The sequence below is a fragment of the Crotalus tigris genome, unplaced genomic scaffold (genome assembly GCF_016545835.1).
Source record: "Crotalus tigris isolate CLP2741 ecotype Arizona unplaced genomic scaffold, ASM1654583v1 scf7180000023719.973015, whole genome shotgun sequence".
In the NCBI taxonomy this organism is placed as follows: domain Eukaryota; kingdom Metazoa; phylum Chordata; class Lepidosauria; order Squamata; family Viperidae; genus Crotalus; species Crotalus tigris.
This window is the reverse complement of record NW_024100138.1, coordinates 375,508-398,022: the sequence shown is the minus strand read 5'-3', so window position 1 is coordinate 398,022 and position 22,515 is coordinate 375,508. Positions and strand designations below refer to the sequence as shown.

The window sequence follows — 22,515 nt, the reverse complement described above, 5'->3', positions numbered from 1 at the left end:
AGCAAGTCCCAGTTGCCCCCAATTAAAAGATGTCCCCTTGCAGAATTAAATAAATGGACCTTCTCTGTTGTAGCACTTGCCTTTGGAACACCCTTCCTCTGAAGATTAAACTAGTCCCAACCTGCCAGTTCTTTGGAAAGCTTTAAAGACCCGGGCGGGTTCTAAGGCATGGGGATAAGTCAAGAGATTAGCTGGATTCTGCTGCAATAAGTACTTACAAATGTTAAATTATGCATATTTATGTGTGCGTATACTGGATTATAGAAATATACACTGTACATAAGTCTTCTGGAAGCCACTAGAGTTGAGGCAGTCTCATCTCAGGGTAATGGCCAGCGGTGCGATGGTAAATGTTAAGCAGCTTTGCTTGGTTCCATTGCTACCGCCATGCTATGTTAGCCACTAAACACCTGATTGGTACACTAGGACCATCGATTAGTTTCAATTCTCAACCAGCTCGTGACATTTCTGAAATTTTAACGATTGCCTCTTGCAAGTTCAGCATCTCACTGGCTATCATATTCCAATGGCAAGTGCTAAAATGAAAAAGGCAAGTGCTAAAATGAAAAAGGCCCACATTCTGGCCTTTGAAAATGATATTCTGGAATATTTCCCAGTCATCGAAGATTTGGTAAAAAACAAAACCTTCAGTATGATGGCTTCAAGATAGTTTGTGTGAAGAGGAGGTAACACTACTCTGGCTTGTCTGTCTAAATGAAACAGTGAAGCAAAAGTCAGAAAAGTGAAAACTTTACAATAATGATAGATCTTCCCAGCTAGTTCATATCTCACTAAACTATAGTTTAACTTTCTGTCTCAGTTTGCTATATCTATAACACTATACGGGAAGACTGAAATAAAGGGGTGTAATTATTCTGCTGGGTCTTTTTAGTATGCCAGCATTTAATTTTAACTTAGTATATTTTAGTTGGTATAGTTCTTCAATTCACTTCAAGGAGAGATAGATTTTCAGGTGGAAAGAGATGAATAATGCTACTCTAGTAAAAATTAGTGAAGTTGTGCTATTTGCCAGAAGAAGTTAGGCTGGTACCATATGCTATTAATTTTTTTATATGCTTTTTTTTTTTTTTTTGAAAACTGCTTCAAACCCTGCAGACAAGGTAAGGTAATGTTTTTAAAAACTATGTAAGTAAACGTTCTGAGAAAAGGCAAAAAGCAATGTGTGACTGATGCAGATGACCTTTCAAAAGGAGAATTTGAACACTGCTTCCCAGAGGAAAAGAATGTTGCTATTGTATTTTGAAATAGTGGCATTAGAGTTTTTATAACAGGTATGCACAAATCTTTGCATGTACTTTGAAAGTTTAATTGTCACTTATTCTGTGTGGCCTGTTTCAGAAGATTGGAGGGCTTGCAACATTACTTTTGAAGAAAGCTGAAATTGTGAGACACTTAGATGGTGGGAAGCTTAGTGGAAGGGTACTATCAACTTCCACTTCAGGTTTTAACTTTCCCCAAAACATTCTGTTCTCCAAGAATTTCTCTTATATCCCGCTTGAGATAGCCATATAATATATATCAAAGGACTAGAATAAACTAAAGTTCTGGCTGTGAGCCTTAATTTGTTGCCTGGTGAAACTCTATTTGTGTTTTCTTTCTTTCTTTAATTTATCCAATTTGTATTCCCCTCCATTTATCCAAATCACCAATCATACAGTGCAGATAATCTTTGCTTAGGAACCACTTGTTCAGTTACTGTTCAAAATTATGGTGGTGGCGAACAAGGAAACTTGTGACCGGTCCTCAAATTAGGACTGGTCGTAAGTCTCCTTGTTCAGCACCATTGTAACTTCAAACAGTTCTGACCGGTCCTGACAATTTAGGCACTTCGCAACCAGTGCACAATTCCAACAGCTGGAGCGCCCCTCAGTCATTTGATCATCATTTGTAACCTTCATAGCTGGCTTCCGACAAGCAAAATGAATGAGGAAACCAGCAGTAAGTTGTTAGTAGAGGTCGCGTTGACATTGTGCTTAACAACCTAACCACACATAGTATGTTCAGCAACTAAGTGTGTCGCCTTACATAGCAATGGACTTGCCGGTTTCAATTACCATAGTTAACTAACAACTACCTGTATATCCATGCCAGAGCGCCATCCTTAATATCCAGTGTTTGGGGTAAAAGTCAGATCTTAACAGCTTTTGAGAAGGCCAGTATAGAGTTAGAACCATTCAGATCTATGTAGGTTATTCTTATAGGGCAGGCACCCTGACAGATAAAGCGTGCTCTTCAGGTCCCACCAAGTGATGCTTTCACCAAGGGTACCCAGAAAATATCCATTTTATCAGATCTGTTGGGATGGGCAGAAGTCATCCAGGAGAGGTAGTCTTTCAAGTAACCTGATCTCATGCCCTGTAAGGCTTCAAAGGTGACAGAATTATAGCCAGAAGCCAACTGGGAAGCAGTGTAGCGGTTACATAGCCATACAGGGTACACATTTTATGTTTATCATCATTATATATTCGATACTCACAGGACTTGAGGATACTCAGCCTTCTCTCTCTCCGAGGTTAGTAAAATGAGGACCTAAATTGTTGGGAGCAATATGCTGACATTGTATACTGCCCAGAGAGTGTTGAAAAATACTATGGGTGGTATATAAGTTTAATTGCTATTGCTATTTATACTTTGTTTTTTTATCATATACTAATGAGCAATATTGATTACTGTTGGAATATTATGAAGTGATGGTTGTGGATTTTAAATATATTGAGTAAACGGTTTTAAAAAACATAAAAATATGACTTTAGGTCAAGAAGCATTGCATGAACTCCTGACCAATTCCACTTTTTTAAAAATAGATCAGAAAAGCCATTTTTTGAGACAAGGTATATTGACACATGCAGGAGTTGTGCAAAGAGGCGTAATAAGAGCTGACATATGAAAATGTAAGATCTATTTTTGTATCTTATTACAGCTCAGATTTATTGAACAGAAGAACTTTAAAAGCTTTTTTTTTTCCTAATGTCTCCTGCATCCTATAAAAACAGTACTCTCAGCCAAGTATAAACCTGGATTTTTTTTTTTTACTACAGTTTTTGCATTACAGTGTGAGTTTCTCAACAAATCTTTCTTCTTCAGCTAGTACAGATAGATTGTAGAACTATATCATTGATACCATAGAGATATTTTAAAATAAACATTAGATGTTCCAGATGTAAATAAGATAAATGGAAGTTGCTATTCAAAAGCCCTAGTTCATGTATATATGTAGTAGTGTAGACATTTAGTGTTGAGATGCTGACACATGAAGGAAGAGCACCTAAGGTGCACTTCATTTATTTATTGAATCAAATTTAGGTATCACCTAAATATACTCTCATGCTCCTTTAGTTCCGGGAATTATACAATATTACTAACGATATGATGGACGGGTCCCACCTTGCTATGTTTTTGCTACCTCCTCCTTAGTAACAGTATGGATAACTGTCTTGAACAATGTTCTGGTGTGCCTTGTTATTCTGCAAGGTGATATTAAAAAAATGTTTTATGTCAAATTTTGATAAGTTAGCATATAGCCTATAGTCTATGTAATGGGCATACTGTTGTGGATTTTAATCATATTTTCTTGAAAAATTCCAATATCCAATTTTAACTCAGAATAAACTGTTTAGAGGTTATGGCGCTATCTGAATTAGCATCACCATTGTCATAGAACTGTGGGAATTGCAGTCTAAAATACTTAAAGGATACCAATTTTTACTAACTTGTTACTAGAGAAAAGCTCAGTATCTCTTCCCTGTTAATACATTAATTACTGAAATGTATTAAAATGAATTATCTTTTGCTATCCTGTCCCATATTGCTTTTGTTTGATTTCACATATTAGCTATAAATGAATAGATTATGAGAATCTTGCTGGAAAGATCATTGTAATATATGCAGTTACATTGATTATGGGAAAGAAAAATGTGTGGTCAATCAATACTTTAAAAATGATTCAATAACAAGCTTTGGCTTGTTGGCAGTCATTATTGAAAGGTTTACATTTAAAGTTTCTTACAGAAGGGAAACTGGTTTTTATTCATTTATTTCAGTACATTATTATTGAGATGCTGAGGACAAGATCTGCTTAATAAACATGAATAGAGTTTTCTTTGACATGGTTTGCTGAAAACATTTTTAATGCCTTATTGTTTTGATACTTATGTGTGGAATAGTAGTAGCAACAGCACTTAGACTTCTGTAGCGCTTCATAATACAGCACTCTCTAAGAGGTTTACAGGGTCAGCATATGGCCACCAACAATCTGGGTCCTCATTTTACCAACCTCAAAAGGATGGAAGGCTGAGTCAATCTTTAGCTGGTTAGGTGAAACACCTGGCTATGGTCAGAGTTAGCTTGCAATACTGCATTCTGACAACTATGCCATGGAAAAAATCACCATAAGATCAACTGTCCAATGATACAATTCAATTTTTGCATTTTTCTTCTTCTTTGTCACCTAAAATTAATATCAACTTGACAAGAATTCAGTAATAGTATAGATCAGACATGTCAAACTCAAGACCCGCGGGTCAGATCCGGCCCATGATGTGTTTAGATGTGGCCCGCAAGCAGACTAGTAGGAGGAGGTGATTGGGTAGTTACCTCCTTGCTTCTTTGGGTGTCTTATCAGTGCTCCAGGTAACAGCAGAGGTAGGCATGGCTTAAGCACCCTCTGCCTAGGGAAGGAAAGGGAGGGGAAGGCAAGAGAAAGGACGGAAGGTGCTTGGGTCATGGGTTTCTTCAGTTCTTACCCCTTCCTGCCTTGCCGCCTTTCCCGCTGCCTCTTCTTTCATCTGTGCTACACTTTCCCACAATAGCCGCTTACCTTGCAGACATTTCCCCAAAGACGTAAGGGCGCACACCTAGACTAATATGATACATAATCTTACATGCAACTAGCCCTTTGAGGGAAACCATAATGCTGATGAGGCCTTCAATGAAATTGAATTTGACACCCCTGGTATAGGTCTTTGAAGGCATATAAAGTAAAAGTAGGATGTGTCTGTCCATATGCAGTATTTAACTGCCAAATCCAGCAAGTAAGAATTGAATTACATTGGGTATGAATTCAGGACTGGATTTTTAACATTTAAAAATTTTGTGGAGGTTGCTTTCTCATCGTTGTATAAGGCTGTTCTGGGAGTTGAAGTCCACAAGTCATAAAAGGGACAAGTATGAAAACCCCTGGTCTGCATTCTTGTGCTTGCCATTTTTTATTGGTTTTATTATAGTTTCTTTTTTAAAAAAAAAATCATGAGCCATCCAGAACCAGGAAAGTGACAACATAGAAAGGCTCATTTGGAAGGAATAAGGCCCTTCAGCTTCAGTATGTCCACCTAGCCATTCCCAGCTAGTCTGCTGTCTGTCTGTCTGCGACAGTCATGAATAAAATAATATTTGACTTGGGCTAGCATGGTACATTAAATAGATAAATGATACCAAGTGCTCTTGTGTTCTCTTCCCTTTTGAACTTGAGGGTAATGGAATGATAATTTTTCATTTCAGAATCTTTGAAAGGCAAACCCAGTATTGAAACAGATTTTTTTAGCATCCTCATTTTTCAGTCCTGTTTTACTACAGGATATGTTAGTTTGTGGTATTCCATTTTTCTGAATGAAAACAGCAGGGATTGGGTTATTTTGGCAACACAGAGCAAAGACATTTGGGCAGCATATGCTAATAAATATATTTTTGGGATTGTTGTACAACTTACTATTCCAGACCTCTGAGAACTTTCCAACTTGGACTAAGAGCTTTGCTCCTTAGATCCCTGATGTGGAATACTTTATATTGCTTTAATTTTTTTCATAAAGGCGCACACACAAAAACTGAAACACATATCCTTAGGCAATTTTTTTTTTTAAAAAAAATCCTCTCATAGCCTAGCAGTATAGAAATTAATCACCCTGATTTGGTGGGAAAGTACCAAAATACCTTCACTATGTTGATTATCATAAAATGATATCATAACCAAATTCTGTCTTTGTTCCATTTACATTAACAAGAAGATTTTATCAGGAACAATATTGATATTGGCAGGTTGTTTAGAAAACCAGTCCAAGTTATTAATAAGTTTTTTAAAGCATTAATAAGCATTTTAAAGAGAAAATGTCATTCAAATATTAATGCAAAGTATATTTCTATAGCTGAAAAAATTCTATTGAAAACACAGTGGTGATTACAAGTCTGACTGGAAATGCTTAGCGTTTGGCTGTATAATTTACTTTTTCAATTTTTGGAACATTGCCATACTGGAAAATAATAGTTCTGCCTAGCGTATATTTTCATTCTGGAGTCATTGTATAGTACTATTTCAGTAATACTTTCCATTGTTGTCATAAGGTAAAATCACCACTAAAGTGATAAAACTATGATTTATGCTAAACTGGTGTCTTTCCGCCCTCAGAGTTGCAGTTCAGTAAAAACTGCTTTTTATACTTAGAGCTATATAAAATGCTTATTAATGGTAGCAGATGTTGCACTTTAATCCTCTAAAATGATTGTTTGGTACCAGCAGGAAATTTATTAAGCTTGAGTTGTGTGAAATTGTGTGTGCATAAGCTGCTATTTAGATTGTAAAAATGCTGTTGAAGATTGTTGAAAAGTTCTGCCTGTAATTGGCAGAAAGGTATTAGCTGCTCCCAAAGACGCCTGTTTCAAATGCCGCCCTGTGCCCTTGCTGCTTTATCATTTATCTTCTTGTATTAATGTCACTGAATTATTAATTTATACATTGGGTTGGATGGGGTGGAGGCACCATTTAAATGTGTGGCAAATGTATTCTTATCGCAGGAGACATGAAAGGAGTCATTTTGTGTTATCTATAAAATGGAAAGGACATTTTAAAATTTCATTTACAGTAATCCACTTTGCTTCCAGTAAAACACCTAGATTAGTGTTACCATAATATAATGTTCTTATTAAAATTTTGTAATCTTCTTTACTACTTTCACATATGGACACATTTTCTCTTCATTTGCACATTAAAAAAAAACATACCAATGTGCCTTTACTATCTGATGGTTAGTAGGCAAATGGAATGTGCTGTTAATTGCAGTTCAAAAATGTAATTCGTATTAGTGGTATGTTGAAGCAAGCAAGGCCAAAATTATGAGAGTAATTATTAAGGCAAGTGTTTGGAATAGGCAAAATGAATTTTGTATTCTGTGAAATATTTACCTCTGAAATACAAAGTGGCCAAATAACTGTCTTATCAAATTCCAAAAGATTTTATGAATATGAAAAATCACAGCATGAAAAAAATGAACTTTTTTTTAAAAAATGAGAGCAACTAAAATCTATGAATGCTTAAATAAGGACTCACCAGCAAATCAGTTTTGAATTTATTTTAGCTATTTTACTAAGATTTAATTATATGGTCAAGAACTTTGGGGTTAAAGAGTTTCAAAGTTGGTCAGAATTACGGAATACTAGAATCTATGAAAAATTGACAAGAAATACATATTTGCAGCATTTATTTTATGTACAGTACCTGTAAACTTACCCTTAAGCAGTGTACAGTAATACAAATTCGAATTTTAAAAATGTAATTTAAAATGTGCCCATTAACTCTAAATTGAATTTTAAAAAGTGTGAAAAGTTAATAACCTTTGACATTTCTTTAAATGCCTTTGAAATAGTGCCATTCCTGCATGCAAAATTATTTTAAGACAATTTTTTTTTTACAATAACAATCCTAAGTTTGAAAGCAATAGCACTTAGACTTATATACTGCTTCACTGTGCCTTACAGGCCTCTCTAAGTGGTTTACAGAGTTAGCATATTGCTCCAACAATCTGGGTCTTCATTTTACTGACCTCCAAAGGATGGAAGGCTGAGTCAGTGTTGGTACTGTTGTTGCCCTCCACATCCTGTGGCAATGCTATGTAGTATGGCAGTACTAAATAGCAGTATGGCTGGAGTTAAAAACCAGCATGTTATGATCCAGTTAGTGTCAGGCATGTTGCCACTTCTTAATGTTGGATGGGGGGGGGGGAGGCTTGTCCATGCAGCTTTCTATCCCGCTATTTGTGAAATCTTCTAATGGTCTAGAAAGGGAATGAGACAAACTGGAAAGCCAGAAAGAGTTGATTTGTCCCCTCCATTATTATTATTTTTTAAAAAAACATAATTATTATAAAGCTTCCTAAATGTGCAAGTCCCCTGCTGTGTAAAGTGGTATGTTTGGAAAATGACTTTATGTCAGTAATTGGCAATAGGCAGTGCTTTTTCTGATGATGATATGCATAGTGGGGTTAGGTGAAAAGCTAGCTGATAGTATTATATTACGTTCCTTTCATAAATTAGACTTGCCCTTAAGGATTTTCTTGCTTTGTTTCGGGTGATAATTTAAAGATCTCAAGATTTTTTTTTTTTAATCCTAAGTAATATATGTCAGCCAACATTTTTTTTCTTTTATTAGAGATTAAAATAGCACCGAAGTCTACATCTGGGGTACTAGAAAGAGATAGAAAGAGCTCAGTAGCTTTCACGTTCGTCTGCAGAGAGGCGTTCCACTACCTTGAGATAATTAAATGGTCTGTAAAGCATTTGGGGAATAAGGCTTCACGGAAAGCACTCTAATAGTTTATTTTATTTTTTGTTGTTGGTTTTTAATGGGACTAATCTTTGTTCCATTGGGACTTTGGGGCTATCGGAATGAGAGTAAGGAGTTGAGGAATTCTCTTTACAGATGTACTAATGGTGCTTTTAAAAGACAAAGAGAGGATATAGAAGAGAGGAGGGGGATTCAGAACTAGACAAGATAGCATTTAACGATCGTATGTTTACAGTCTAATTAAATATATTTAGCATCAGCAGTGTCGCAAAAGCTGACTTTTCCTTAAATGTAAATTTTCCATAAAATGTCAAGCAGGTGATGGTTTTAGGACTGTGCTTATGAACATATTCAGGCCATGTTCATTTTTTTCTTCTTCTGTTGTTACAGATTTTTTTTAAAATCAGATTTGTTTTATCTTCAATTACCACATTGTTGCCAAGAAATCTCTGTTGGTGGTATTGATGACCTAATATATGACAGACCTTAGGTCATTATTATTTCATTTAGTGGTTGTATGTATAGACCAAGAGGGAATCTGAATATTGATCCTCTGAATGGCTAGTAACAATGATTTATGAGCTAGGAATTCAGCACCGTGAGCCAAATAGAGTAGCAAGATTACATCTTACGAGTTACGATTGATTTTGTTTCATATTTTGCTGCACAGTGATTAGACTATGCTATCACAAATATTAGTTTGGAAGCTGTGTTATTTCTTGAAGAATCAGAATGTAGAATTAATTAGCAGCAAATGCAGAGAACATGTCTATCTGCATAGCTTTGAGAGTTGCCATTGAGAATGGTCAGCCTAAGCTGTTTTTTCTTATTTTCCTTATACTGTTATGATTTTAGGTTGTTTTCTGTCCAATTTTTCACATTTTGATGTGAAACTTTCTTTTAACATAATATGAAACTGATTTCTTAATACAGTGCAAAACTTTACAGCTGTCTGCATATTTAGCAGTAAAAACATGGTTAGGTAGTTTTGACTCTATCATTGCAAATGAAGGGAATAATATTAACCTATCAGTTATATTCTGAGTTTTTCTTTTCCCTGAAAAGTTTTCTCCCTGATTAGCTTTTCCCCAGTCTATTTTATGTATAAAAAAGTTGTGCATAGAGTTGTTCTCAGATTTGAAGTAAAATAGGTGCCCATAGTGTTTCATGAGAAAACATTTTTTAAGTTAATAGGCTGGGCTCCTCTATTCATTCCATTAACCTTCTTAGAGAACACAACACCTCTTATATGGCCTTAATCTTAATGTATGAGCAGGTATACCTGAGTTAGACAATCTAGATTTCACAGTGTTTCCATGTTCCAAGTTGAGTCAGACAATGGCCACCCCAATTACTTTTCCTTCTCCTCAGTATTAAAAGTGATAATTTTTAAGGAACATTATATATTCATCACAGTACATTAGTCACTGACAAAAGGCACAGAAGGACATCATCACTAGGCCAGAACAGAAAAAAATAACTAGTTGAAAAGTGTATATATGGTCCTTTTGGAAGTTAAATAGTTTATATATAATTAACCTGGAAATTGAAGGATAAAGTAGTTCACTCATGTAGGCTATTAAAAACTGCTTGGTTGCATAATGTATTTCCAGCTTCATGATATTATTCCATCTAATATAAGGTATTTAATTGCCAGTTTGCTTTCATCTAGTGTTAAAAAAGTAAATGATTTCAAACTAGTGTTTCGTGCATAATCCACATGCCTTCACACAGTTATATTGTATGTGGAAGGAAAACCCTTTTGCATTATGATTGGCCCCAAGCCCATATAAACTATAATTGCAACTTGCAGTACCTTGAATATAAGGCTTTATTTAACCCAATTAATCAATAGGGTTCAATAAACAGGATGGTATATGTAACCCACAAAAGTATTTGTTGTCAAATCTTCATGCTTGTTTTATTTCGCCTGATGGAGATTGAATGTTGGGCAGATAACATTTGAACTGGGATTGATATGTGTATACTTAGTTTTTCTCTTAACTCAGTTATTCCCCCTATTTCTGGGTTTTTTTTATAATGGAAGAAAAAGGCCATAAAGTAAATTTATTTATTTATTACATTTATATGCCACCAATCTCACTGTCAAGCAACATAATATATCACTCCTGAGCTGTTGGCATGTCTTATCATAATCTCATTATTTTTGTTTGCTAATCCTTCTAATAATTTATCTGATTTATATAGAGGAAATACACATTCACTTAACACTGGTGATGGGTGGATCTAACTTAGACTATAATGTTATATCCTCTTGATTGATTATCTTCCATCAATTCAATATCAACTCTTTAATGAATACAGAGATGGATTTTTTTCAGGCCAATCTCTTTCCCACCTGGTAGTTCAGATCTTTCAGTGGTCTCCTGACATAAATGTAAATGAGTTCCGTTGATTTTGCTGCTGGTCATCCTCTTGTTCTTTCTTTCCATCTTTCCCATCATTACAGACTTTTCTGGACACTAGATATGTGCATAATGTGTTGGGATTATGATAATTTGAGCCTGGTCATCTGCATCAAGACATCAAGAACTCTTGATTGATGTCTTCTTACCTAGGCTAAGGAGTTAATAACAAAGGAGTCAATGCTATTGAATTAAAGACTGCATTTATACTTAACAGTAAGCCAGGTTTTTCATTATGGATTGTTGAACAAGCCATAGTAGCCTGACTTGTACATAATATAAGCAGGAGTGGGAAAATTATGACCCAGGCGCTGTAGGCACATAATGATTTCTCTTTCTGCAGCCCCTAGAATATTTTCTGACTGTACTTCCAAAATTAATTTCCCAATACAGGTAGTTCTTGACTTACGACAGTGTGAAATTAAACAGCAATGAAAACAGTGACTTATCACCGGTTGTCACATGATCATTGAGGCATCCCTCATTTGATCAAAATAAAGATACTTGGCAACTGATTCATATTTATGACAGTTCCACTGTCCTGAGTCATGTGATTACCTTTTGCAACCTTCTGACTAGCAGGGGAAGCCAGATTCACTTATTGTGTTGCTAACTTAACAATTGCGGTGATTCACTGAACAACTGTGGTAAGAAAGGTTATAAAATGAAGCAAAATTCACTTAACAACTGTCTCACTTAGCAACAGAAATTTTGGGCTCAATTTTGTCTATAAATCGAGGATTACCTGTATTCAAAAGCTGAATAATAAATATTGTTGTATGTTGCCCAGAGTTGGTTGCTCATAAGATGGGCGGCTCTTAGGTGGGTGGGTAGACAAATACATAGACAGATAGAGAAAAGAATTTGAAAACCAGGAAAGCCAATTTGGTATAGTGGTTAAGGTGCTGGCCTAGAAACAAGGAGACTAAGAGTTATAGTCTCACCTTACGAGGAAAGCTGGCTGACTGACCTTAAGCCAGTCATTCTGTCTCAGTCCAGTCTGTTGCTGTAGAAATATAGGAGGAGTGAGTTCCCTGCCTTGAATTACTTATAAAGTAATTCACCTGCATCTTCTAAAAGGTTGTCATCTATATTTGAGTGGTGAATTTTAACCATTTTTGGGAATATCTGCTATGATGCAAAAGAGGGAAAAGTCATTACCGTTGGTTTTACCTTTGTGTTTGTAACTTCACATCCATTTTTCAGATGCATCTCGCCTTCCACAACCTTCACCACTAAACCTCATTTTTCTTTTAGGGTACACAAAATATTGCGAACCTGAATTTGAAACTGCTTATCCTAGCCATTCTGGAATTCTTCCAGGTATGAAATGAGAACTTATTTCAATTTCAGAATACCTACTTCAGATTTAAAACAGCTGCTTAAGGCTTGAAACAGTTCTGGAAGAGTCAGAATGGCCCATTCTGAACTTGAGGCAACTGCTTCATTTCAAAACATTTTGTATGATCATACTTTCGTGTAAATGTAGAATTTGTACAGTTTTAACAGAATGAAACTTAATTAAAAAACAAACATGGAAAAGCACTGTTGGTTGTTTTAAGTCACTTTTTCCTCCCAACTTTGTATATTAGGTTGCATTCAAAATGATCCTACTATATATGTCTTATGTAGATTTATAGAATTGAAGCTAAGAGGTACTGACTTTATGTAAGTAGTGCAGTGTGATTCCATGGTGCAACTGAATCCCTACCAATACTACCTATTGCAGTGGTACTCTTTGATAAGAAACTAGTGAAGACATTGAATTGTCTGCTGTTTTTTTCTCCTTAAAAAAAAGGAACATATAATACATTGGGATGTTATTGGTTAAACTGATTGCATACTACTTTTTTGTTCAGTCTCTTCTCTTCTCTTCTCTTCTCTTCTCTTCTCTTCTCTTCTCTTCTCTTCTCTTCTCTTCTCTTCTCTTCTCTTCTCTTCTCTTCTCCTCTTCTCTTCTCTTCTCTTCTCTTCTCTTCTCTTCTCTTCTCTTCTCTTCTCTTCTAATTTAGCATATACAGCATTTAAAATGAGACCTATTTATTTTGCAGTTTTTGCAAAGACCTAGGAGTGTTTAATGAACAGAATGTTAAACATCTTCAGATAGTGCCTCTGGTGTCCAAACTATCAGCATATTTAACATGCTCAGCATGAGGCTAAGATATTACAGCTGATAATAGTGGTAATTGACTTTCTTGTGCATTCTGTTTCCTCTCTCCTTCTCCAATCCAGAGAGTAATCATTAGGGCAAACTGAATAGTGGGTTAGCACGCAGGACACCCCAAACATGTATTTTTTTTTTTAAAAGTAATATGAGATGGAATGAATTGAAGCAAAAGTATAATGAATGTTGGTAACATTTATGATATTGATAATATAGAATGCATGGAGGAAAGAAAGAGAATATTGGGAATAGAGTATTATTATTGCCTCATTAGCTCAAGCAGATTTTGCTTTCCTAAATTGTTAATTTAAGACACCATTATTTTATGTGAATAAGAACAGATCAGTGAGTTGGGACATATTCTGTGCATAAATGCACAAACCCTCCTAGGAAAAGAAGCTAACCTCTATGACATGGTGTTTGACAGTGAAAGCCATCTTTTCTCCAGCACAGGAGATGGAGAATCCACCAATGGGTTAACTCTGCCTTCCTGCCCATTCAGACCAAGTTGGCCAAACTTGCCACGCCTGTCCTGGACTAGGACACACCCAGTCTTGACTTGGTCTCAGCCCACACAGACATATCAAGTTGGCTCCCAAATTATATGCAGGTAGTAGAATTAATTTATTGGTGGATTCTGCTCTGTTTATTCTCCAGAGTCATCTCAACAGCACTGGGATCAGTGCTGTTGCAGGCTGACTCCTGGAAAATTGGGGTGTGTGTGAATTTTCCCTTTTTCTTCAAGGGGTCCCATAGATGCGTCTGAGGCATTAGCTCGAACAGCTCGCCCTCCATTCTCCCAGCTGCTCAGTGCTGTGGAGTGCAGCAGTTCGCTAATCCCTCTCTTTCAGCTGCCTAAAGCTGCTGTGATCATAGGGATTCCCCCAACAGTCAAAGCCACGTCGCCTTCCTTCAGATTCCCTGGATTTCCCTGGGGGGGGCAATACCTCGACCGTCGCAGCGCGCCAGTATTCTCCGGGTTCCCTGGATCTCCCAGTGGGGGGTTTTCCCTTTAAATCTCAAGGAACTCCATTTTCACTTGTTTTCCCGTTCCCAAGAGCAGCCGCTGTGGAATCGGGGAGGCTCTAAACGGCCCTCCCCTTTCCCCAGATTGAGTGGTCGTCATCTTTTCAACAATTTTCACGTCAAATCGCCTTATTTAAATCAGCTTTCGGCTGAATCAATCCGGCTGCCATTTTGGCTGCCAGGACGAACTTCGGTGGGGTAGAGACTCATATTTAGTGTGAAATTTTGATAGTTTGCTTGACTACCAGGCCGATTGGCAGCAGCTGAACTTGACCTTTTTGGGTGACATGTAAGATAGTTCCAACCACCATTTCAGCTGACAAGAACCACTTCAGCTGAACTTTCATGGGGGGGGGGAATTGGAGGCCCAGGAGATTCCCTGCTATGGAAAGGAAGTTTACTGTGCAGGATTCCCTGCAGGCATGCAGGACTCGGCACAGTTCTTCATCTCTTGTTTATGGGCCGTTTGGGGAGGTCATTTTGTAACAGGAGATGCTTCACACGTCGGGAATTGAGTGGGCCATCACCCCTGCCTTATCTAGACCCAGCCTGCAGCCTTATTAACATCTTCCTGGCCATCCTTTCAGCGGCTCAAAACACCCCTCTGACGAGCGAACTATCCTTCCTTATTAATAGAGGGTCTACGAGCAAGCTGGTTTGCCGCGACCGTAGACTAGACTGGATCCCCAAAGGAGGGAACATAGCCGCGCGCTTCTCACTGGTTAGGTGGCTAGGGGTGCAGGGCATACAAAATATTGCTTTGGCAATCCCCTGCTCCACCTGCTTAGCCCAGTCTGCCAAAGGATCGCCTGCCAGAGTTCCCTCTCAGTCCCACTGAGATAGCTCACATCAGGATGGAGGACTCCATGATGCCTCAGCCAAAGAACACCACCTCCCCATCCACTAGACAAAAAAAAAACTAAAATCCTCCAAACAGGAGGTGGCAGGCAGGATCATGGCCAAGGTCAAGAATATTTCTGGAAGGAAACCTTCAAAATTGGTGGAGAAACAGGCTAGCAGGAGACACCAGGTTCTGGAGAAAGAATTCTCCAAGGCACAAAGACAGGCCAGGGCAAAAGCGGAACAGACTATGATCTTCCACTGGGACCATCGACCTCTGCCCAGGGGATTTGGTTCCTGGAGGGAAGTGTCATGGCTAATCCTTCTCTGGGGGTAGTCAATCATGAATGTCACACATCTGTCACTGTCACACTTGGGCCCAGAAGCCACCTTCACACCCTCAGCAGCCGCCTCAGAACAGCTGAGCCTGAGGAGGTTCCTTCTGAGGATAGGCTAGAATCCCTGATCACACAGGTGGTTGACAGGGCGCTGGCCTCCAGATCTCATCTCATGTTCAAATTCGTGGCTCCCATATCTTCCTCTTCTTTTCAGTCGGGTGTTCAGGAATATCAGGGACAGTCTTCCCCATCCTGGTCCTCCTATAGCAGGGCATCATCTCCTACGGAGTATGACCAACCTGACATGTCATGGTGGGAGGAGGAGGAGCCTCCTCCTGACCCTCTTCCATTTGGAGATCTATTCAATCCAGTTTTCTTCTTGCCACTGCTTCGCAAGACTAGTGCTACGGCCAGCATAGGTCCAGACAGGATTCCTCAACCAGAACCATCACCTAGCTCGGACTCAAATCCGGTGTTCTTCGAGCCAGTCGTGACCCAGCACCATGTCCTTTACCCAGCGCTCTTCCGGAATAAGATCCGGAAGCAATGGACATCACCCGGCACCTTTCCTCCCCTGGGGGGAACGGACAGGAAATTGTTCAGTGCAGCTCCAGATCTGACACAGAATCTCAAGGTGCCAATGATGGACGAACCCTTTGGCCCTCTCCTGTCCTCTTCCACCGTGTCAGGAGACATGGCAGAAGCGTTAAAGGCTGAGAACAGGAGATGGGAATTAGCTTTCCGTAGAACTCACCAAGCGTGGGTGCTAAAGACAGCGACCTGTGCATCCTTTTTTGCCACGTCCTCTCTACTCTGGCTTTGTCCATTGCAGGCCAGATTTCCCCCGGAGGACGTACATACACAGCAAGACCTGAGCAAACTCGTTGCAGCATCGGAGTATGTCTCAGATGCGACATTACATGTGGCCAGGTTCTCATCGAGGACCATAGCAGCTAACGTCTCAGCACGAAGGATGCTATGGCTCAAACATTGGCAAGCTGACACCAAGTCCAAGTGGCATCTAGCTACGGCCCCTTATCAGAGTGGATAGTTGTTTGGAGAGGCCCTGGCTCCTTATTTGACCGAAGGTGTTGGTCCACCAAAACAGATGGGCCAACAGGTGAACTAACCCGTATGCACACAGACCGTCCTTTCAGTCAGGAACAGGCCCGGGCCCCTCTCAATCTTCCCGTTCCTTCACGTCTTCCCGTCCCTTCACGGCAAAACAGGACCACTTGTCTGATAGGACCAGTCCCAGACACGGATAGCAATTCCAGAACAAACGGCCCTTTCGGGGGGGCACGTCCCTATAGAAGATCCAAATGATTCTCGAGCAGCTCCTCCCATAGGGGGAAGACTGGCATTCTTTGCCCACTGTTGGGAGACCACCACCATGTATTCCTGGGTCCTGCAGAGTCAGACCATTAGCCACGGTCTGTCCCTGGAATTTGTGTCCAGTCCACCAGGACGCTTCATACATTGTCCTCAATCAAGGAGCCCCGTCAAAGGCGGCCTCATGCTGGAAGCCATTTGACACATCCTGGACATAACTGCCATAGAACCTGTACCGGCGGGCCAACAGGGGTGGCGATTCTACTCCGTTCTATTCATGGTTTCAAAGACCTCGGGAGAATGGAGAGCAATCTTAGACCTCAAGGGTCTGAATGCCCACATAGCATACTGCAAATTCAAGATGCAAACACTTCAGTCCCTCCTAGGTGGCAGAAGGAAGGGAGACTTCCTGACATCCATAGACCTTATGGAGGCATAACTCCACATAATTATCTTCCCCGAACATCGACAGTTCCTCAGGTTCTGCTACATGGATCACCACTACCAATACAGAGTCCTTCCGTTCGGTCTCTCATCGGCCCCAAGAGTATTTACCAAAATCCTGGTGATTCTCGCCGCGCACCTGAGACTGGTACCGGTACGCGTACAATGTTATCTGGATGACATTCTCATACAGTCATCTTCCCGTATGGCCGCTCAGTCGGACCTGGCTTATCGATCGGGGTCCTTCAGGAACATGGCTTCTTGGTAAACTTTCAGAAAAGCCAGACGTTTCCATCCACTCTTCTGTTACACCTGGGTGCCCTCATAGATACAGTCAGCTGTCAGATATTCCTATCCAAGCAACATTGGGACAGCATCCGGGCCCTGGCCCTCAGGGTGAACAGGGAATGCGTGGCGACACTGGTTCTTTTCTCCCAACTCCTGGGATAGTGTTGTGCATTGCGATAGTACCTTGGGCAAGATTACATTCCAGAAATCTCCAATGGTTTCTTCTCCCCTTCCAAAGATTGGGCACCATTTCCTCCAACCAACTGGTAAGGGTTCCATCTCAGACCCTGTGGTCCCTCCGGTGGTGGTTCTCACCAGCGATAGACAGGGGTCCTCCTTCAGAGAACCCAAGTGGGTCACGCTCACGACAGACACCAGTCTATTCGGATGGCGTAGGGACAATGGTCTTGAACAGACCTGAAACACAACATCAGTTGGTTGGAACTCAGAGCCATAACATTGGTTTTCTGCCACTTCCGCGAGGCAACATGTGCTAGTCCTCATGGACAACGTGGCAGCAAACGCCCACGTGAACTGAGGGTACTTCAGCAAGTGGTCTCTGGTCTCCAACCTCATCTGTTTCCCTCCCATTGGGACAGTGAGGTTTTGGTATGTCCCATTGGTGGATTCTACATCTCCTGTGAAGAAATGAGGGGAAGGGGCATTGTCTTACCTGAACGCCTTTTCTCAGCACAGAGATGGAGAATCCACTCCCTCCCCGTGTAAGATAGGTTAGGCCACTGTTAAGAGCCTGGGAGCCAACACATCAGACTATCGACAGTTGCTTCGCCCTCGTCAAGACTGAGTGTGTCCTAGCCCAGGACAGGCATGGCAAGTTTGGCCGACTTGGTCTGAATGGGTAGGAAGGCAGAGTTAACCCATTGGTGGATTCTCCATCTCCATTCTGAGAAAAGGCGTTCAGGTAAGACAACGCCCCTTCCCCTCATTTCTGTTTTCTTGCAATCATTTTTTCCCCCTGGAATTAACCGAGGTAGATTCCAATGCCTATGTGGTTGGAGAAGATAAGTTATAATGCTTGAAACACTTCGAGCATTAGTGTTTTGTTTGCCAGGCAGTAAATTCTTCTTTGTGAATAAACTGTGTTGTAATGATTAACGTAGGATCTAGTCTGTTGGGACTCAAGCTTTGTTATCTCACTTTCAGCTTAGATTCAGGGCGCGCGTGTATATTTATCTCATGCTGTTTCAGGCATAGCTAAACCATTGATCTCTCACTTCAGTGCATATAGTATCTGAGTTCATAGTGATTCTCTTACTATAATAAGGGGTCTTTTGCTCAAGGCTCATACTATGCTGTTCTCTTCTCCGATACTTTACAGGTAGTCCTCACTTAACAGCCACAACTGGGACCAGAGTCTCGCTCTTCGAGCAAAGTGGTGGTTAAGTAAGACATCCCTGTGACTCCTTTGCTCAATGACTGCAATCCCAACGATCCCATGAAGATGATGATGGATAAATTATTGTTGATTCCCTGTTCTTCTGTAGACTTTTAAGAACCAGTCAGTATGATGCAATGGCTTCCAGAACCATTGAACAGTATCTAAAGAATCAGTATCTTAGATAGAACAGTATCTAAGGAAGCTTTCTGGCCCATTAATTCTAGTTGAGATCCAATCGTTAGATTGGAGTTAAAATATTGCAGTTTCATGAAAAGTTTAACAGATAGATATAACCATTGTTATATCTAAGATTAAGTATAAATTTAATTTCAAGTGGATTTTTGTTTGTCTCTAAAAGTCAGCCCTCCCTCCCTCGCTCCCTTCCTCACTTACTTACTTACTTCCTGACTACAGTATTCTTTGTTTGTTTGTTTTAAAAGTGCTTAGGGTATATCCTCTAATTTTCCAAAGTAAAATGCTTCTGATGGAGACCAGGCTGTTTCCCAGAGGGAAGGATTTAAGTTACAAGTGAAGTTTTCCAGGTAGCTTTGGTTGCATTGAAATCTAATCTGCTTTTTGGCTCTAAAGACTGTCTCCTTTTCCCACTCTCAGGTCCAGCTATGTATGAGCTTTCCCCCTTTTTAAAGTCTGAAGGGAAATGGGCTATTTGCAAAGAATGACCACTTACTATGATCTACATTTTCTGTTTGCATAGAAGTAACCTGATACAGCTTTTCCTGCTGGTGTTTGCCTGTTTTGGGTTTTGTTGATGCAAGATTTTAATGATTGTGTCTCCTTATCTGTGCAATTACATGGTCTGAAAGACTAGGCTGTCAGCAACATCCTTGGTCCCAAGTATTTTCTGGCTCCAGGATTTATACTTGCTAATGTTTGTGGGGGATAGTGGAGGGTAGCATCCGACTAGAAGATAGATAAAGCATGCTGCTATGCTAGAGTCATATAATAAAATTATTGGTAATTTGCAATAAAAAGGAAACAGTTTTCTTCTTTGAGATGCATTAGCTAATTCTGTGAAAAAATTAGCAAATTTCTTCATATTTGAAGGATTTTTTTCAAACAGGTATCATTATGTAGATATAGGTGTTACAAAAAAGTTTTAAAAATAGTTGAACTAATATTACCCTGAAATCATAGTCTTTCAATAGCAGCTGTGAGATATGCATTCCTTGCAGATAATGCTTGAAAGAAATAGTTCAATAAATACCTAATAGCTGGATTTCAGGTTTGCCATGATATATAAGAGACAAAAATCAAGATATATTTGGCTGTTGCCAATCCCTCATTCCAAATACTTCATTCCACAGAGATGTATCTCTTTGCATTACCTTCCAGCCAATAGCTGCTACTGTATTTTCCATACCTGACATAGCTTCCTGTTATTTTACATATTCCAACAATTCAGATGGGACCAAACCTCACCATAAATTTAACCATATTGTCATTTTAAAACAACAATAAGAACACAACCTGGAAAACTGTTTTTTTTTCCCTCCAGAAAAATGGTCTTTAGTTTTCCAGTGTTTTAAATATTACTTTTTTCTTTCCTTGTTTCTTCAAACATCTTGAAATGATATGCAAAATTAAAAAAAAACAAAAACAATCACTTAGGCTTTTCAGTGTCCAATCCTTTACTCTCATCTTTGGAAGAGGTATGCAGATAAGCACTTTGTTTTGAATCCAAAAAGCAAAAAATCATAAACAAAGAAATCTCAGCATTTTTTAAAACAAATCTTGTGACTCTTTCAGTAATAATCAAATGTTACCTTTATTTCCCTTGCCATTATTAATGTATCTCAGCCGTGCACTCTTGTTATTCTAATGTGCATATTGGTTCTCCTTTTATTGACTATAAGTGTGTGAAGTTGCTATTATTATTCAGGGTTTTGTTAGATAAAGTATTTATCATAAATGCCTATTATTCTTCTTTTGCCTGTCCATGCATGTGTGCTGTGTGTATAAAGACAAGGCAGCTCACCCTTTTTTGCTAAATAGCTTGACTCTTTTTCTAATCGGGACTAGTTTTTGCAAAGAAGAAATAAAAGTGGAAAGACAAGCCATCCTTTCAGCGATACATGTAACTTGTTTCTTTGCTTCTTTGCGGATGCTATAGATTTTTAACCAGAGAATGTTCTTTTTGCTGTGGGTGTAAGACTTCAAGATGTAACGTAATTATTCCTTTGTGTCCGTTTCATGAAACTCCTGCAGCAGCTGATGTGCCACCTCTAGATTAACTAGCAACAGATCTTTTCTCTTTCCTTTTTTATTATACCTCTTGGCATCCGCCAAGATCCTATTCTGTCACACTTTTGAAAGTGTCAGGAGAGATGTCCGTTTTGGGGAAAAAAAGAAATGATCTTTTTTTTTTCAGAACCTTTGTTTTTTGTACCCATCAAAAGTGCCTTTTTCCCCCTTACCTCGCTAGTATATTAAAGTGGGAAAAACGGAATTGAAGTGTGAAGCTAGCCTGGTACCACTTCTGAAATAGAACAGGCAACATGAATGATTTCTGAATAATTGCTGAGGTAGTATCCTGTCCTCCCAGTCAATCCTGAACATTGACCTACTCAAGAGTTTTTCTTTTCAGAGTGCTGGACAGGACGGCTATAGCATGCAGGTTAATCTTGATTCAGAAACACATTTGAGAGTGGAATTCCTGTCATAAAAGGATGTGGTCATAAAGCGATTCAGGTGCCCAGACCTGATTTTAGGATCATTTTTACCACGGGCCTAAGCCAAAAACTACAGTCATTAAGCAAATCCAGCTTTCTCAATTGTTTTTGTCAGAAGCCAGCTAGGAAAAAAAAATCATAAGATCACAATTGCATAACCGCAAGCAGTTGCAACTGTTGTCAATGGGAACTGGTTTTCGAGTGCCCAAATTACAATCACGTGACAGTGGGGGTTGTGTGATGTGACAATGGGGGGGTGTTGGGTGACAGTCGTAACATCAAGGATTGGTCATAAGTCACTTTTTATAGGTACTTCATAACTTTGAACTGTTGTAAGTTGAGGACTATTTTGTAACCATTTATAAGAGTATAAAAATAAGGAAGAAATATACAGGGGTGTTAAAAACAGTAAGGATTTGGAAAACTAGACTCCAGTTTTTCCCTTGAAATAATTGAAATAATTTCTGACCATTATCTTTAGGATCAGACAGAACATCTGTTATGACAGATATTCTAATCCTATTAGGCACAAATGTAATATAGGCTGAATTTGGCCGTTTTGAAAGCCAAGCAACAGTAGGCTGGATTTTGCATGATTTGTATTTTCTCAGCTAGTTGAAAAAGAGCAAGTTTTGTCTATTCTTTAGCAAAGTAGTGAGTCAAACAAAGGCGATCAGGGCAGATTTAACTGTTCACAGCTTTGTAGTTATTTGTTTGCATTTGCAAAGTAACTTTTGCAGCTTTAGCTGTAGGCAGTGTTTTCAAAGAGAGATGAACATTCCCAGAAGTGCACAACGCCTGGTCTCCTGCTGTGCTGTAGAATGCAGTTTGCTTGTTAGTAAAGAGAAGATTCACGGATATACATCAGTTTCTAGTTCTGGGTGGAGATGAGTAATAGTTTTGGATAGAAATATACAAGAATAATGGAGAAGTAGATGCAGCGTGCTCTTATCATATTAATGCAGAAGGGCCTTGGCGACGAGGGAAGGCAGCCCCATA

The 22,515-nt window shown here is 39.2% G+C and overlaps 1 protein-coding gene across 22 annotated transcripts in view; it reads left to right on the top strand.

Moving 5' to 3' along the window:
* Positions 1–22,515, top strand: part of ADGRL2 (adhesion G protein-coupled receptor L2) — a 690,605-nt gene that overhangs the window by 468,059 nt on the left and 200,031 nt on the right. Inside the window, exon 2 of one of the 22 annotated variants that reach the window (XM_039321044.1) lies at positions 12,253–12,318. The exons of the other annotated variants lie outside the window; for them this stretch is intronic. The gene's annotated coding sequence lies outside the window, so the exon portion shown is untranslated. The remainder of the gene's footprint in view (positions 1–12,252; positions 12,319–22,515) is intronic. 22 annotated transcript variants of the gene reach the window in all.